At 50.4% G+C, this 17848-nt stretch overlaps 1 pseudogene; it reads right to left on the minus strand.

Moving 5' to 3' along the window:
• Positions 1-426: 426 nt before the first annotated feature.
• LOC148826070 (5S ribosomal RNA) lies at positions 427-545 on the minus strand (annotated as a pseudogene).
• Between the last annotated feature and the right edge of the window lie 17303 nt (positions 546-17848).

Below are 17848 nucleotides of genomic sequence, written 5' to 3' on the forward strand. Positions count from 1 at the left end.
CATTATTTAGGCTGATTATCGAGGTTAGCCTTTATTTGGTCATGGGAGCCTCGGTACTGTATGCTAATTCTCAAGACAGTTTCACCCGTTTTCTGATTGCTAGGTTCTGTACCAGTGCAGACATGTCAAACAGTGAATGGCTGTACCTCTATTGTATCCGTGCTCAATGAATGAAATCAGTAATAAATGAATATATGTATAGTTATACGAAAAACAAGTGGTTTATCGACTCATCTTCATTTGCAGACTTAGAGGCAGCTTCGATATTCGTTTTACAAATGGGTTTTTTTTTTATATGGGTCACACACATGCCATAGCAACAAAAACATCTCCAGAGATGAGGCTATAGATCACCTTTCCATCCTCCAGGTTTTCCTCCCAAAGCCTACGGTACCAACGGTGACCCCTGCTGGCCGAGAGAGCAAAAGCTTGCAACAGCTGGTATTCCAAGGCGGTCTCCCATCCAAGTACTAACCAGGCCCAACCCTGCTTAGCTTCCAAGATCAGAAGAGATCAGGCACATTCAGGGTGGTGTGGCCGCAAGCAAAAGCATTGGCGCCTGACTCGCTACTTGAAGCTGTGTGTGGCTGGGGCTCCATGCCCCCCGAGCAGGACTGAAGAATCGTTCGTGTGCAACTCTTTGGAAAGGAGCTTCTTTCCAAATCGCATTGCGTACCTGGATGTTGGCGAATGTGCTCCCTTGTGTTGTCTTGTCCCGCACTGGAGGAGAACAAACAAACTGCTCGGAGGAGCACAAGGCAAGTCTTCACCAGACAAAAACCTCCAGTGCACAGCACTCAAAACATTTCTGGGCTGTCGCGTGTTTTTTTCAGCACATAAAGCGCACCAGTCCAACACGTCGGCCGGGCGCGTGGCACCTCCTCCCTCTTGTGGCCTTGCGGCGTCAGAGCAAGAGGCTCCTTCTCGCTGCCTTTCCGCTGTGTTGCAGAGCCCCGAAAGGGAACCTGGAGCGCACACTTTGTGGGGGGCGGGGGACCGCGTTCGCGCTCTGCCCCTGGTCTCTTGCGCGAGTACTAAATCTCACGGCGCCAGCCAGCGGCCAGGAGACAAGTACAATATCGCGGGACAGGGGGGCCTCGTCATTGATTGTTACATATGAGACGGGGATTAGGAGGAGACCCCGACTGATTGGTAAAGGGGAACACTAACACCAGAGTGAGACCCCCGGCGTCTCTTTTTGAGAGACGCCCTGGGATTTCTTAATGGCCAAGGAGGGTCAGGACCTCGGTTTTACGCCTCCCCCGAAGGACGGCGCCTGTTTGTGCAGCAGAGTGTCGCCATCAGGATGCTGGGGCATAAGAAAGCCACACAGACCGCAGGGTGAGCGCTCCCTACTGGTCCCAGTCACACCTCTTGCAGGAGCAGCAGCAACCTGAGCTTTTCCGGGGGGAATCTCCCATCCGGGTGCCGGCTAGGCTCACACCTGCTGGGCTGCCGTGGGTGCGCCCAGTCGAGAGTCACAGGGTGAGATCTAGTCACCGGGGAGAAACGATACAAGCGAAGGATTACTCGGCTCCCAGCACTTGAAAAGACCGACAAATGACTCGTTCCCGCCGGAGCTGAATGTACCTGCATGTGTCGTGTCGTCTACTTCCCCCGCCACCGCTGTGTTTGCTGTATTGTCTTTGAAGCCGGCCCCAGAGACGAGACGGGCTGTTCCTGTGCCCCAATTAACACTTTACAGGTGCCATTCCCAGGCATTGTGGCCATTGTCGGTGGCCACACGCGATAAGATAAGGTGGAGGAGAGCGGGGCATGCCCAGCGCCAGACATTCAAGGAGGGGGCTGTGCGAGGTGAGGTGAGGTGCGACACGCCGGAGCCCCGACGCTGCTAATGCGGAGCACTTGTTGAACTGGCATTGAAAGGACGTGTGCGCACGGAGCGAGCCTTTCCTGCGGCGGAGCGTGGAAACTTTCTCCCCGCGCTGCAGGAGTTGTGTGCGCTGCAGCGGTGCTGAGAGAACAGCACAGAAGGCAGCAGGCTCTGGAGAGCGGGTAAGAGACGGAGCCTTGTGGGCAGGCCCGTTTTTTGGAAATTGCTGAAAAGGCTCCGGTGTTTGTTCGGTGTGTGGCAGGCACACGACGCGAGCTTGCGTAGCGATCTGCCGGTCTGGTGTTATGCAAACGAGGCCGAATTGCGTCCCGGGACATGCTGCGAATGCGCATTGGCGACTGCAGATGTGTAGGAAACGGCGCGCTCGTTTTCTCGTTTTGCCCACCCTTTTGAGTGTTAGCGTGGCGTGTGAGTGTGCGAAAGAGTGGGCCCAGCAGGAGGCGGTGTTGTGCGGGGCGAGGAGCTGGCCTAGGCTGCGCGCTTTGTGCTGTGGGTACGGGCCGCTTACAGGGGCTTGTACAGCTCATACTTACCTGGCAGGGGAGATACCTTGATCAGCCTGTAGGTGGAGTAGTTGGATTGTTTTCTTGTTTTGTGGAAGCAGTGTTTGTTTTGCGGTTCACGAAATGGCAACTTTTGGATCCCGCAAGAATGCTGTGCGTTTTGAGCTTTTGGATGACCTCTTCATGGATCGTATGCAGTTCAGCAGAAAAGTGTTGCAGAAGGAACTTGGCTTTGAACCTCGACAATTGGATTTCATGTTCGCTCTCCCAGGTCAGAAAGCATTTGAGGTTGTTTTTGCTACCTATTCTCTGTTTGAACAATGTGTGGATGTGTTTGAGGCAAAAAGAGGGAAAGTTCCTACCCTTGAGAAGATCAACTTGCAGCCTCTGACACAGAGAGAGAGGAAAACGGTGCATGTTGTTATGTTCTCGGAACTGGCAAAGACGGAGGACATTCACACCTGGCTAAACCAGTACTGCACCGTCCACCATGGAACTGAGGTTAGAGATGTTGACGGTATAAAAACAGGAGCAAGGAAATTCGAGGTTCGCTTGCTACCGGACAATGTAAATGGAGGCTTAAGGCACCTGCCCTCTACAATCCGGCTGGGCGCCTACAATGGCTATGTTTTTTATGTGGGACAACCAAAGGTGTGTCGGCGCTGTGGTGCTGTGGGACACCTGGCATCGTCCTGCACTGTGAAATGCTGCAATACCTGTGGAAAACAGGGACATTTAGCCTCTGACTGTTCAATGCTGCCAAAGTGCAATTTATGTGGCTCGGAAGGACACGTTTTTGAGAACTGCCCTCACGCCTACGCCAATAAACTCAAAATGAGAAAGGATGAGGCAGTGCTTGTTTCAGCCAAACCGGCCCGAAAAGCCAAAGCAAACAACAAGTCAAACAAAGAACCCTTTTTGGACAAAGACTCTCAGCCTCCAGCCAGGATCAGTCCTGCTGTGGCTCCGGGGCCGGTGGAAGAGAAATCCACTACGCCCCCACAACCGCAGACTGCACCAGACAAGCACGAGGGTTTGAAAACCCCCGAGAACAGCGAGGACCCCTCCCCCACTCCTGCTCCTCATAACGAGGGCCAGTGTGGGGCCCCCCGGTGGAGCGGGTCCAGCGAGGATACCCAGGATTCAGCGGAGCTGCTTTTCTCAGACTCTGCAAGTGCTACAGATGCCCTCCTCTCCTCCATGCAGTCCATCACGGAGGATCTGCAGCAGCTGGTGGGTGAGGGGGAAGAGGAGACTGGTGCATCGGCTGCACCCCTTTCCCCTCAGTGCTCCCAGGAGCTGGACTTGAGGAAAAGGAAAAATGACTCTGTTTTCTCCCCGAGCGAGGAGGAAGGAGAGCATGGTGATGGGGACAGCTGGAACCCCTCCACCCCTCCCTCTACCCCCTTCCTTGAAATGGACTCCGTGAACACTTTTACTGCTGCCACCCTGATGAAGGCTCATTCAGAGGATGGCTGGCAGGAAATTGGTAAGAAGAAAAAGAAAAAGAAGAAGGTAACAGGTGAGACCGAAGAGACATGTGTTTTGTAAAGACTGGTTCCACTTTCTTATGTAATATGGCTCTAAACATAATTTCTCTTAACACCAGAGGTATCAATGACAGAGTTAAATGCCAGTCTGTCTTTGATTACCTCCAGCAGAGAGAGGGAGATGTGTTGATGTTGCAGGAGTGTGCTTTAGCCTATCAAGAGAGGTATAAAAGCTTTGAAGATAGGTGGGATAAAGGGCCTTCTGTTTGGTCAGGGGACAATAACAACAGAGCCTATGGCGTGGCCATTCTTTTCAAAGGATGGGCATTCAAATTGAAAAGTATTCAGTGGGTCATAGATAGCAGGTTGCTGTGTGTGGATGTGGAATGGGGGACCGTTAACCTGCGGCTAATCAGCTCTCCGATAAAACTGGATTCCAGCTCACTGGCCCTGCAAAACTTAGTTCAAGACTTTAAACTCTCAGACACATATAGATGTATATATCCCACAACAGCAGGATATACATGGTCAGGAAGGAATAGCAGCTCCAGAATTGACTATTGCTTTGTCTCGGAGAGAGTGAAAGTTGTTGGGGTCACTCTTCAGCCTGTCTTCTTCTCAGATCATCAGGCTTTAGGGTGTAGAGTGGAACTCCAAGGCGGGACTGTCTTTGGCCCAGGCCTCTGGAAACTCAATACAAAGCTGCTAGAGAACGAGGGGGTAGTATCCCGCTACAAAGAGAAACTATCACAGTGGCTGTCCTTGCAGTGTCTGTACGGGTCAGTAGGAGAGTGGTGGGAGGAGGTGAAGGTGAGGACAAGGGCCTTTTTCATGCCTGAGGGAAGGAAGGCTGCTGCCAGACAGAGAGGAGTGCTAGCCAGGAAACAGAGGCAGCTGCAGCGTCACTACACAATGCTGCACAGTGGCTTCGATGTGCTCGAGGATATCACCCTTTTAAAAAAGGATGTCCGGAGCATAGCGGAAGAAAGTAGTCGAGGAGTGCTGTTAAGAAGCAGAGTGCAGTTCTTGGAAGAAAATGAGAAGTGTACTCGCTTCTTTTTCAGGAAAGTGGTAGGCTCCAAGTCTGTCATGGAAAGTGTAGTTGATGAGGAGGGAAGAGAGAGTACAGAGCTGAGTGCTATCCTCTCCTGCATCGAGGCCTTCTTGCCACGGACGTCCGAAGGGACTAAAAAGACCCATATGCATAGCGGCAAGACGGGAAAAAGGCCCGGGCTCATTAGTGCAAAGAGTTCAGGAATGCTGTATAGAAACCTGTGCCCTCAGGGAGCGGACGTGGGGCGCCCTGGTGCTAGGCGGGTCTCAGGACATCCGAACGTCAATGCTGAGCGAGGACAGAGTGCAAGACCCGGAAATATATAGCCCAAGGGAAAAAGAGGGACAGGAAGGACAGCAGACCAGAAACTAGGGACAGGACAGAGAAGGACCGCCCTCTGGCTGCAGAGGGCGTGACACTTCTACTCAAGACTGTACAGCTCTACAGAGGTAAAGGATGAAGAAATTCATTTTTTTACCTCAAAGCTAGAAACATTTTGAGTGGAAAAGATAGGGAAGTACTTGAGGGGGATTTGACAGTAGAAGAGCTGAGAGGCTATGGAGAGCTTACAGAAGGGGAGAACTCCGGGTGCTGACAGGCTCCCTAAAGGGGCGTCTGCTTTTACTACTTGCACGAATGAAGGCAAAAAAAAGCCAATCGATGTGAACGAACGGCGCTTTACAGAGGAGTACTGCCTGACTGGATCGTTGATGAACGACAGAGGCCACTCCGACCTCTTCTCGGTTTTCTTCAATGACTTACTAAGGATCTTCTTCACATTCGCCCATGCAGGGGAAGCCAGTTACACCAAAGCAAACGCAGGAAAGTGCATTTCAAGCAGAGACCAGGAGGGACTTGTTTACACCGAGAGTGGTCGGAGAATGGAACAATGCGCCCAGCCCTGTTGCTGGAGCCGATTCTTGATGAGATCTTGTGCTCACTAAGAGGCCCCCGCTGGATACTAATCTTTCTGTTGTTCTTGCAGGTCCTGCACTGCTTTTGAGCCGACAGAGCTCGTCTTGGTCTGTCGGCACAGCCCAATTGCAAATGATCGGCTCCGCGTACAGAAGGAACGTGCTTTTGGTACAAGAGTGCACGAAGGCACCGGAAATACATTGGGAACAAATGACCGGTCGCTCAAGACCTCTGTGAAGTCCAGGAGCGTGCAAAAGGAGGCTGTTTCTGCCCGGTCTCGAACCGGGGACCTTTCACGTGTTAGGCGAACGTGATAGCCGCTACACTGCGGAAACCTGCAAGGACCGCTTCTGGTGTCTCGCTTGCGTTTCGGGCTGAGAAAGGGACGCGTCACTTTAGGCAGGGGGCGCTGGAGAGAGGAACAAAGGGCGCGATGAAACAAAATGCCGAAACCCGGGATCGAACCAGGGACCTTTAGATCTTCAGTCTAACGCTCTCCCAACTGAGCTATTTCAGCAGTGCGCAGAGCCCACAGCCACCTGCTCCAGCCTTCCTGTGTTGCGGCATGAGCGCACCAAGAGTAGCGGGAGAGTGTTGCAGGAACGTCACTCAGAAGGAAAGCCACCCAGGTGCGCCCTCTGAGCTCTGTCCAGCGCATCTTCCTCGCATGGACTCCTGCCTGCGACGGGCAGGAAACAATTAGCAAGAACAGAACGACACCCCATGGGTGTCTCATGACCACACCTTAGGTTGTGACACGTGCAGGTGTGAGGGGTTGCCGGGCTACTTTGGAGCAGAGCTTGGGCGGAGGGGGGGCGGGAAAGCAGACAAAGAGGTGACACCTCAAGGTCTGCACGATCACAGCTCTCCGCCGCCCCAGGCTTCCGCTCGATAAGCTACTGGACACACCTGCCCCTCCTCACACAGACCGTGGAAAAGCCCCCGAGTGGGAGGGCTCTCTCTTCCTCCCAGGAGCTCTTGGACACGACGCACAGACAGGGCGCGGGGAGCCGCCGCCTGCAAACACGGCTCCAGGCAGGACTCCACTCCGCAGGAGCCGCAGAGCAGAGGAGATGGGGGCAGCTTAGCTCCTGTGCAGAGACCTGAGCTGTTGTTGCTGCGGACGCTGTCTTTTCTGCACTCGGGGTAGGAGTGAATGTTGAGTTGCCCTTAGAAATGAAGCAGAGCACTTCAACGGCACGGGTGTGTGTGTGTGCGTGCGCCCTGGTGATTCTGGGAGACAGATCGAACCTGGGCTAAAAGAGAGGGGGCTTAGCCCTCTTCCATTTGCTAGTTCAAAGTTGTACAACCCATTTGTATCTGCTAGGCGGCGCAGTCGTCGTGCACAAAGAACGCTTTGAAAAGCGTCAAAGGCAAGTCATTCCGAGTTGGTCGTTTGTGTTTTCCGTTCAGACGCGAAATGCTGAAATGATCTCTCGGCTCCTCGGTTGTCATTTCTGCTCCGTAAAGGAATCACAGCACGCGTCGCCTTCCAGCACGCTGGGTCGGGACACGATGCCGGGGGTCGGAGAGTGCGATGTCTTCCTCGTTAGTATAGTGGCAAGTATCCCTGCCTGTCACGTGGGAGACCGGGGTTCGATTCCCCGACGGGGAGTAGCTTTTCTTTTACCTCCTTAGAGAAAGGACTGCCTTTCACTTCTCTGTTTTCTTTCACAGCGTCGTGCACCTTTTCATTGCTCTCGCTTTCAGAGCCTCCGCACGGCACACGACTCGACATCAGGAAGCACATTGAAGTGAAAGCAGGGAGCGCTGCGACATGCACTGTGCAGATCCCGCCACACTAAGAGGTGAGTGGGTCTGTTCGATGCACAAAGAACGCTTTGATAAGCGTCAAAGGCAAGTCATTCCGAGTTGGTCGTTTGTGTTTTCCGTTCAGACGCGAAATGCTGAAATGATCTCTCGGCTCCTCGGTTGTCATTTCTGCTCCGTAAAGGAATCACAGCACGCGTCGCCTTCCAGCACGCTGGGTCGGGACACGATGCCGGGGGTCGGAGAGAGCGATGTCTTCCTCGTTAGTATAGGACCTGTCACGCGGACCTGTCACCTGTCCCCACCTGTCACGCGGGAGACCGGGGTACATCAGGACGCGCATTGAAGTGAAAGCAGGATGCGCTGCGACATGCACTGTGCAGATCCCGCCACACTAAGAGGTGAGTGGGTCTGTTCGATCACAGCGCTAGGCGAATCCCCAATCCCCTTTTGTGCGTGGCGACAAAAGAAGTCTGTTTCCGCCCGGTTTCAAACCTGGGACCTTTCGCATGTGAGGCGAACGTGATAACCACTACACTACGGAAACGGTGGTAAGATGTGCCCAGCAGCCCAGTGCTGAGCTTCGCAAATGCGATTCAGCTGCTTCCAGTGCCTTTATTGGAGTGCGCTGATGGACCGTGCTCTCTCTCCAGAGACCAGCACGCCTGTCATGGACGGAGCAGGAAAGGCGGCGCCACATTCTACAGCCCTCTCCACGCAATCGACGAAATCGGGCTACTGAAGAAAATCGCCTCTCCAGAAAGTGCAAATATCATCTTGGAGAGTATAAATCCTATTGCCGAAGGTCAGCCCTGTCTACCAGAGTAACCCTCCCACCTCCTGCAGCGATGATCAGCTCGTCTCACACGCGAGAAGTTTCGGCTGGAAACAAGCGCCCCCTCTTCTCGCACGTTTTGCACGTTCGAGTAGAATTAATGCGGCTCCTTCGTACACGGTGCTGATCTTTTGGAAAGCAGGAGGCAAAACCGACACGTTCTCATACCGGGAGTCGAAGCCGGGCCGCCTGGGTGAAAACCAGGAATCCTAACTGCTAGACCATATGGGAGCGCACAACCCCGCTGTTCCGGGCATCATGCAAGCAAACTACATAAATATGAGAGAGCACGCAAGAGAGTTGTCACTCAGAGTGTCGAAGGGTCGATGTATACTGGGACTCAGTTGAAATGCAACGTCAGGACTTTTCCGAATTATGTCACACGAAGAGAGCGCAGCCTTTTCCGCCCTGCCACGTGTGTATCGGTAACTCGCCGTGATCGTATAGTGGTCGGTACTTTGTGTTGTGGCCGCAACAACCCCGGTTCGAATCTGGGTCACGGCAGAATACGGGCGTCTGCTTTTACTGCTTGCACGAATGAAGGCAAAAAAAAGCCAATCGATGTGAACGAACGGCGCTTTACAGAGGAGTACTGCCTGACTGGATCGTTGATGAACGACAGAGGCCACTCCGACCTCTTCTCGGTTTTCTTCAATGACTTACTAAGGATCTTCTTCACATTCGCCCATGCAGGGGAAGCCAGTTACACCAAAGCAAACGCAGGAAAGTGCATTTCAAGCAGAGACCAGGAGGGATTTGTTTACACCAAGAGTGGTCGGAGTATGGAACAATGCGCCCAGCCCTGTTGCTGGAGTCGATTCTTGATTAGATCTTGGGCTCACTAAGAGGCCCCCGCTGGATACTAATCTTTCTGTTGTTCTTGCAGGTGTTGCGCTGCTTTTGAGCCGACAGAGCTCGTCTTGGTCTGTCGGGGACAGCCCAATTGCAAATGATCGGCTCCAGATACAGAAGGAACGTGCATTTGGTACAAGAGTGCATGAAGGCACCGGAAATGCATTGGGAATAAATGACTGGTGGTTCAAGACCTCTGTGAAGTGCAGGAGCGTGCAAGAAGAGGCTGTTTTCACCCAGTCTCGAACCTGGGACCTTTCGCATGTTAGGCAAACGTGATAACCACTACACTACGGAAACCTGTAGGGTTTGTTGCTGGTGTATCGCTTGCGTTTCGGGCTGAGAAAGGGACGCGTCATTTTAGGCAGGGTGCGCTGGAGAGAGGAACAAAGGGAGCGATGAAACAAAATGCCGAAACCCGGGATCGAGCCAGGGACCTTTAGAACATACTCTCACGAATCGTTAGAATACGTGCGTTTGATCATCAATTGCGCAACAACCACATTCATTCGACTTGAGCCATCAAGCTCATAGTTTTCAAATCTTGAAAGCTGTCAGTGAGCACATCATAGTCTGCAGTACGCCCCGTAACTTGCGTACTTCAACAGAATGAAGAGCAGACAGCTCCATAAATATGCAAGGCGCAGAGAGTGCAAGGCGAGCCGCACACGTTTCGGTGGCTGAGAGAGGGCAGTTTTTGCTTCTGCATTTCCCAAGTAAGGACGCATGACAACAAGCGATCGCGGTGCTCATTTACGACATAGTGGTGATGAGTTTTCAGTACGTGTTCTTTTGAACGAGCAATGAGGTTGCTGCCTTGGACAGTTGACTGCACGCTCTCATTGTGCCACGTGATGAGTATTCACCAGGCTCATTCAGTCATTAGTCACATTCCATCGTTTGCCATAAGCAGATGCTGCAAGGTGATGTGGATATCAGTTCCCAGTCTTGTGGACGAGGACAAAAAGAGCACACAAGGGCTCATCCGGGAGTTGAACCCAGGACCTCCCACACCTTAAGCGAGAATCATACCCCTAAACCAATGAGCCACGGCAGCACTTTCCATTTTATTCTGTCAGCGAGCTTGAGGACGGGGGAGAGGCGTCATTCGCTCGTCCAGTCAGACCTTCATCAATAAGTCAAGAAAGCCGCAATTACACAACTGCCTTGCAGATGAAGGGCAGTGAACTGCACCCGGTAAGAGGGGAACAAGCGGCACTAGGCAACACCGAGGCATAACCCCCGCGAGGGGGTTTAGCTTGCATGGTACAGCGCTCGCTTTGCATGCGAGAGGTAGCGGGATCATTTCCCACGTCCTCCAGGTGTGTGCTTAGAGCTTGATGTGCTGAAAGGTGTCCTTTAGCCTGTGGTCACGCCTTGCGTGGAGAGCGTCATGCAGCTGTCAATCATTTCGCAGCCACGCCCCCTCTTCATCTTCTCTCTGCCTTAAGCGTCTCCGCCACTCTCTCTTGACATTTCATGTCAGCATGTCAGAAGTCCGAGTGACGTTTTTAATGGCTGAGTGAGGGCACGATGCTGAAGCAGAGAGGCCACTTCAGCCAGAGAGACTTGTGCTAGGTGAGATCTGAAAGACGGACTCGCAACAGAAACAGACCAAAAAAGTATCGGTGAGATCAAAAGGCAAATGCAACATTCAGCAGAGGGCGTCTAAAGATTAGGGAACGGGCGACTGAAATCCATATGAGGCAAACTTTCCGGCTGTGTACTGCAGCTGGCCTCATTGGCGTAGTTGGTAGCGCGTCAGTCTCATCATCTGAAGGTCCCGAGTTTGATCCTCACACGGGGCAGGGCTGCTTCCTCTCTTGCTCTTTTCAAACACTTGCGGCAACTGTTCGCTCATAACCACGTCTGGAATGCGTGACCTTTACACGGGGGAGAAGCAACGCCGCATCCCTTTTCTAAAGAACATTCACATTCGGAAATAAGTCAAGAAATTTGCCATTACTTTCGCTCGCGCTGCTGTCAGCCTGCCCATGTTGCCAAAGAAAGATTCACTCGGCGTCAACATGACAGTACAGTACCACACTCCGTAAGCAAGAACTTCAGTGTTTGCAGTCACCCGATATGCCGATAGTCAAAGGAGCACAAAACACGAAGCGTCAAAAGACAAGATGAGTTGATGGAAAGAGCGTTGAATTGATGAGCACAAAAGTTCAGCTCGTACAATAGGCAACGAAGGTCCCGGCGTCGTCATCGCACTTGAAAGGACTGCCTTGCAGACTAAGGGCAGTGGGAGGTTGCTGTTTTGAGATGGAGGCATTGGGATGGTGGGCCGAGATCTATTCTTCTTAAGGAATTCTTCATCGTGAAAGATCGGTCCACAGGTCATCCAAAGAACTTACAAATTTTTTGGACAGGGAATCACGTGCTACCTGAAGAGAGTGAAGTGCTGAAACACATGACATGCCCCAATGATCTCACATGCACAATTCTGCTGCAACATGCACAGCTCCCGTCCACACCAGGCTGTGGGGCTTCAGCAGAATTTGCTATGCCACCTGCAATTACATATCCAGCTGCACACATATACATGGCCCCTCTGTCCTTTTCAGGATCTCAAAAAAAGCATAGCGTGGTTTTCCTGCAACCTGATTGACCGCATCTCCCTCAGAATGTGCCCCGTTGCATTCATTGCTGAAGCAGGACAGAGGCTAACGGACATGCCAGAACAGTTAGGCTCAGCGATCTCTCCAAAATATTGTGGTTGTAGTGGAAGAAATATGGTTTAAATTGTACCTTGGTATTTCAAACTCTCTAGAATGTTATCCATTTCTATTTTATTTTGACAGGAACTGGCTAATGACACTAGATGAAAAGAGAAGAAAGAAAACACAACGTTTCGGCCGTGGAGCCTTCTTCAGGTGTGAGGGCTCCACGGCTGAAATGTTGTGTTTTCTTTCTTCTCTTTTAAGCATGGAATAGACCTATTACTTGTTCCTTTGCAGCCTACGCATGCTGACACAGCTCCCCACCTGAACTGCTAATGATGCCTGGTAGTTTGTGGTACTTGGGTATTGTCTTATGTTTGCTCAAACTGCATATGTGTGATTGCATATTTCTGGGTATTTTCATATGTCAATATTTAATTCACTGACATTCCTGTATGCTTGGAAGAAAGGTAGATTGGATTTGGCACAGGACACCTGCTCATATTTGTTGATCATTGTTGGGCTGGAAAAACAATGATAAAAAGTGTATGAAAAAAGCTCTCTCCAACATTTCCCTTCTCTTGGCCATGGTTACACTGCCCGTTCTTTCCGTCTTTTGTCCTTCTACAAAGATTCCAGGGCTCTTTTTCCACCATAATATCAGAAGCCAAAAAATAACCATCTAATGTGTAAACAGCATTTGTAATGTTGGTAGCTGGAAGAGGTTAAGTATGTTTGCAAGACCTAGTTGATTACACCACAGACTTACTTTGTTGTTGTCAGTTTTTTTTTCTCTTTTAAAGGCTGTAGGTGGGGTGTGATGGACTGTACCACTATCATAGAAGATTTTTTCAGGACACATCGCAGTTCCATAGTAGAATTTATCAATAGTAGAATTCCATAGGACATTATTTACCAACATATTACCCAGTGTGAGACTCTGCCAGTAAACCTCAGAGCATTGAGTTCTCCACTGATAAAGATGGCTGTCTGAAGTCATGAAATCCACTGCTGGGATGCCTGAGAGACAGTAATTGAATCTTGGCTGGAATTAGGCTTTCTATTAGTGTTGATCTTTGGGAATTATGTGGTAAAAAGGGAAAACTCCTTTACTTTAGTCACTTTGAATGTTCAAATGTACAGAACCTGCAAAACTAAGCAATGAAAAAAATCCATCACCACTCTCATGATAGCATAACTCATAGTCTCTGCTGTTGTGTAACAATACACACTTTCAATTTTCTTATCGCCTGTCTCCAGAGAGAATGTTGTTAGTGCTGATGACCTTGAATTAGACCTTGTTGACTCTGTAAAACAATCTTCCTCTGCTTAGATTTTCACTCAGATTGATTTTGTTCTCAGATTATTCCTGGCAGCACTGAGTTTCTAGGAAATGAAAAGTGAAAGAAAAAGTACAGAAGATCAGCCCTTGAATATACAACATTGTGCAGTGAGATTGTTAAATGTATTAGCTGCTATCCTGTGCTAGAGCCTGTCGTGGTAAGCAGTGGATGACAGGATCTAGCACAGATACTAATGAAACACTGTTAATGAAAGATAAAACACTTGAGTCTTATTTTAGTTTTCCATTTCCCTTTCATTTGTGATGTACTGTACAACAGGCCACAGAACATGCACAAAAACAGATATGCACACATTCACACCAGGCAATGACAGTCTGCCCAGTCAGAATCTGAGCTGAGGTATCAGAATTCTGAATTCCCTGAATTCTGTCATGGATCATCCACAATAAGGGCAATGTTTGAACACGAGGATCCCCAGGAGAGAGCCTAGTAACATAAATCTTGGAGCAAAAGCAGATGATTAACTTCATAGTTTGTGTGGTTGAGCCAAAGTTGAGCATGAGGATATGTGAGTCACCATTCTTAGAAATGGATCCAACTTCAGACAGGCGTCAAAAGTAAGAGTATACAGTGCTGGGGCAACGACACTTCAATGATCAGAAGGATAACAAGAGTTTTAATGCATTGAAATTGATTTTCTGGTGATGCACACTGTCATGGAACTATTAATTTTTTAAGGATCACTTACTGACGTCAGACAGCTGCCAATTCTCCAGACTGGAAGGATGAACAGTTTATCCCCCTAGGTACCATATTTCCATATTTCGAAGCATTGGAATAATACATGTCATACAGCAACATAAAAACAGGAAGACAAGTATCACAGCCCCTATAATCGGTGTTAGTAACTTAAAAGAAAAACATTCCCCCTGGCCCAAACAGTGATTCTAACCAGGAGAGAAAAGCCGGTGTATCTTTTATGCCTCTCTCTTTATTCACCTTGTCTTTTAGTTCTTTCAAATGCTGAATAGCGAGCGTAAGATTTCCGTAATCATCGTCATTAGCTGGAATATATGTACAACAGGAGTCTCCTACTAAAGCATAGACTCCTCCAGATGCTGCATTTTGAAGGTCCAGCACGAACCTGTTCTGAAGTGCCATTAATCTAACTCCCCTTAATTCTTGTTTGATAGCGTCTAAGCCTTCTAACGTGATATTAATAAAAGAGTACATTTCATAAAAAGTCGCATGGGTGAGGCTGTAGAATGAGGCATTAAAGCACATATATAACAAGATGCATTACATTTCTTTAACTTTACAGTATGATTTATAAATTTATACCACAAATTACTCATATCCCCCTCATTATCAGTTTCATTCAGCCAGTTTGTATACAAAGAGGCTTTGTGTTTAGATTCTTCCTCTTTTGGGGTGGTGACAGGCTTCTACATAAAAAGGAAAAAGGCTGTGCACATCAGTCCCAAGCAGGTTATCCCCATCTGTCCTTGTGGAGACATCACTCCTGCGCTTTGCTCAGTTCGTTTGTGACCTTTTTACAGTGGGAAGCATGAATCCAGGGCACCATTTCTGTGACCTTCACAGCAGTGGCAGTGGTCAGCAGCACCTGGTACAGCCCCCTCCGCCTGAGTGAACACCATTTCTTTTTCATGAAGTCTTTCACCAGAATCCAGTCTCCTTATTCACTCATTAGTTCTTACAGCACAGGTAAATCCCTGTGGGCTGGAGCCCAGCATAATCTTAGGCTTTTTTAGTCAACATTGGTCAACAGATTGGTCAACAACTGGGTAATAACTCTTAGAAAAATCTACACATTGTTCCCCTGCCTTAGCTGTGACATTTTGCAGAACAATTCTAGCTGAAGTTGTAAAATTTCTCTTTGTTCCGTTCCTGCAAAACATCTTATTATGAACAAACAAACCACAATAATCATTTGCATCTAGGGGAATCACTCCCAAGGGTAACCCCCCTTAAAACTATATTGTTCTACCCATCAGGTTCTGCCACTAGATAAGAGAACCTTTTCCATGAAATCATTTTTTGACCTTCATGATCCCTTCAGGGCGTACAATTAGCACAGAAGCAGCAGCTTTAGTCCACATGTTTTTCAAACAGGATATTAACGATATGATCATAACGAATAATACCAGACCCACAAATATGTATTGAACCAGAGACCCTCTCCATGTTCCTAGCACAGACTGTAGCCATGCACCAATGCCCGAATCATCTGGATTATAATTATGATATATATTTTTCTTCATAATAGATGTGCTTTGCTAAGTCCTAGCAACCTACAATACTACAATAGAGAATTAGCAAATTCAACAATCCATTAGCTAAATTCGTCCCTCCAGGAAGTTTCATTGATTGGCCCGTGATGATATCAAACAGGCTCTGTTACACAGTTCTGTTTGATCCAGCCCGCATCCCATGGCGTTCCTTCAGTCTGATGTCTAGTCGATCTTTCAGAGATCTGTTCCTTCATTCCACTGTTCCAGCAGACTGAGGGTGATCTCAGTCCATCTCACCCCGAACAACGCAGCCACAGCCTGACACACCTTCCCTGTGAAGTGTGTTCCTTGATCATAATACAAGGGGCAGGGCAGTGCCCACCAACTTTTGGCTAAGATCAAGTTCAAGTGGCATGCCCGCAGTTCTTGTCTTTCCAAAGGTCTAGAAGGCGATCGAAGATCCTGAAGAGTGCTTGAGCTGGTATCGCTCTAGGTTGAGCCTAGGGGGTTAAGGCCAAGCAGCAGCTGAGCTGGGTGGGATCCGGCAGCAACGTTCTCTCTCTCTGCTCTCTCCTCTCCCCTCCCCCTTTCTCTTGCTCCGCCTCCTTGGCCTCTTGGCTGGGAGTAGGTATACGTGGCCTGCCCGCGGTGCCTGCTTTCTTCCTCGAGACTCGGAAGCGCTATCCGCTCCCTCTCTCTCTCGCTCTCTCTGCCTCCTTGGCCTCTTGGCTGGGAGCAGGTACACGTGGCCTGCCCGCGGTGCTTGCTTTCCACCTCGAGACTCGGAAGCGCTATCCGCTCCCTCTCGCTCTCGCTCTCTCTCTTTCTCTCTGCCTCCTTGGCCTCTTGGCTGGGAGCAGGTACACGTGGCCTGCCCGCGGTGCTTGCTTTCTTCCTTGAGACCCGGAAGCACTTTCCGCTCTCCTCTCTCTCTCTCCTCCTGCGCCTGCACCTAGCTGGGCTTTGCCCACAAGGACAAAGGCCAGGGCCCCCTCGCTGCTCCTTTTGCTCTCTCTCTTTCCCTCCTTTTTTTTCCCTTTTTCTCCCTCAGAGATGGCAGACGAGGACACTGATCCGGTTCCACTCAGATGTCACAACTGCAACGAGGACGGGCACCTGGCAAAAACCTGCCGGGCAGCCAAAAAATGCGACGGATACGGCGCCGAGGGACACCTCCTTCGCCAATGCAAGGTAAGCAAACCTTCGTTTGCGCAGGTGGTGGAAGCTGGCAGGCAGAAACCGGTCTCCAGACAAAGGGAGAGGGCTGAGAACAAAGAACCCGCACCTCCCCCGCTGAGAACCGAAACTGCCGAGGCCACACCCCCAGCCGCATCGGTGCCACAAGATGGCCGCCAGGAAGAGGGACAAGATGGCCGACCGGAGGAAGGGACCTGGATAACTCCCAGCAAAAAGGGAAAACGAAAGCGGGAGAAGAGACCCAGGGCGGATCCACCTTCGGAAGGACAAAAAAAGAGAGTGGTAAGGGAGAACGGTTTCCTCGCCCTAGAGGAAACGGAACTTTCTTCCCTCGAGGCCCAGGAACAACAGGAGGAGGCGCTTCAGGAAATGGAAACCCTCCCCCCCGAGGCCCAGGAAACGGAACCCCCCTCCCCCGAGTCCCACGGACAACAGGAGGAGGCAGCCCAGGAAGAGGTAACCCCCTCCCCCGAGGCCCAGGGGCAACAGGAAGAGGCAGCACAGGAAGTCGGAACCCCCTCCCCCGAGGCCCAGGAACAACAACAGGAAGAGGCAGCCCAGGAATTGGAGCCCCCCTCCCCCGAGGCCCAGGAGAAACTGGAGGCCCCCGAAACTCCCGGAGAAAGGGAAGAAAGGAGTCTTCCCGAAGCGGTGGCGGAGAGTATCCTCGAGGAAGACGAGGATTATTTCGAAGCCGCCCTGGAGCCCAGACTGATGGTAGGGCTGGACCTGTCCAGCATGTTTACATTTCAGTCCCCAGCGAGACCGGGAGGGAGCCCAGCATATTCCCCCCAGGACCCGAACGAGAGGAGTTACATCTAGGCTAAACAGTGCCCAGATGTAGACTCCCAAGTTTCAATTGTAAGTACAGAGAGGAGGTTTAATTTTCACCAGTTTAATCATGACTGTGAAACTAACCTTCCTAACAACTAACGTGAGAGGGCTGAGAGACCCAGTGAAAAGACGGGGAGTCTTTCATGATCTGGCCTCAAAGTCTTTCTCAGTTTGTTTCTTACAGGAGGTCCACCTGAAGGATGAAAGCGACAAGCTGACATTCACCAGGGAATGGACGAAGGGAGAATCATGCTGGAGCGTAGGAGGGGTCCACTCTTCCGGAGTGGGAATCCTCCTCGGAAACCCAGAGATGGCGCT

Source organism: Atractosteus spatula, chromosome 10 (assembly GCF_055471065.1).
Source record: "Atractosteus spatula isolate fAtrSpa1 chromosome 10, fAtrSpa1.hap1, whole genome shotgun sequence".
NCBI lineage: Eukaryota > Metazoa > Chordata > Actinopteri > Semionotiformes > Lepisosteidae > Atractosteus > Atractosteus spatula.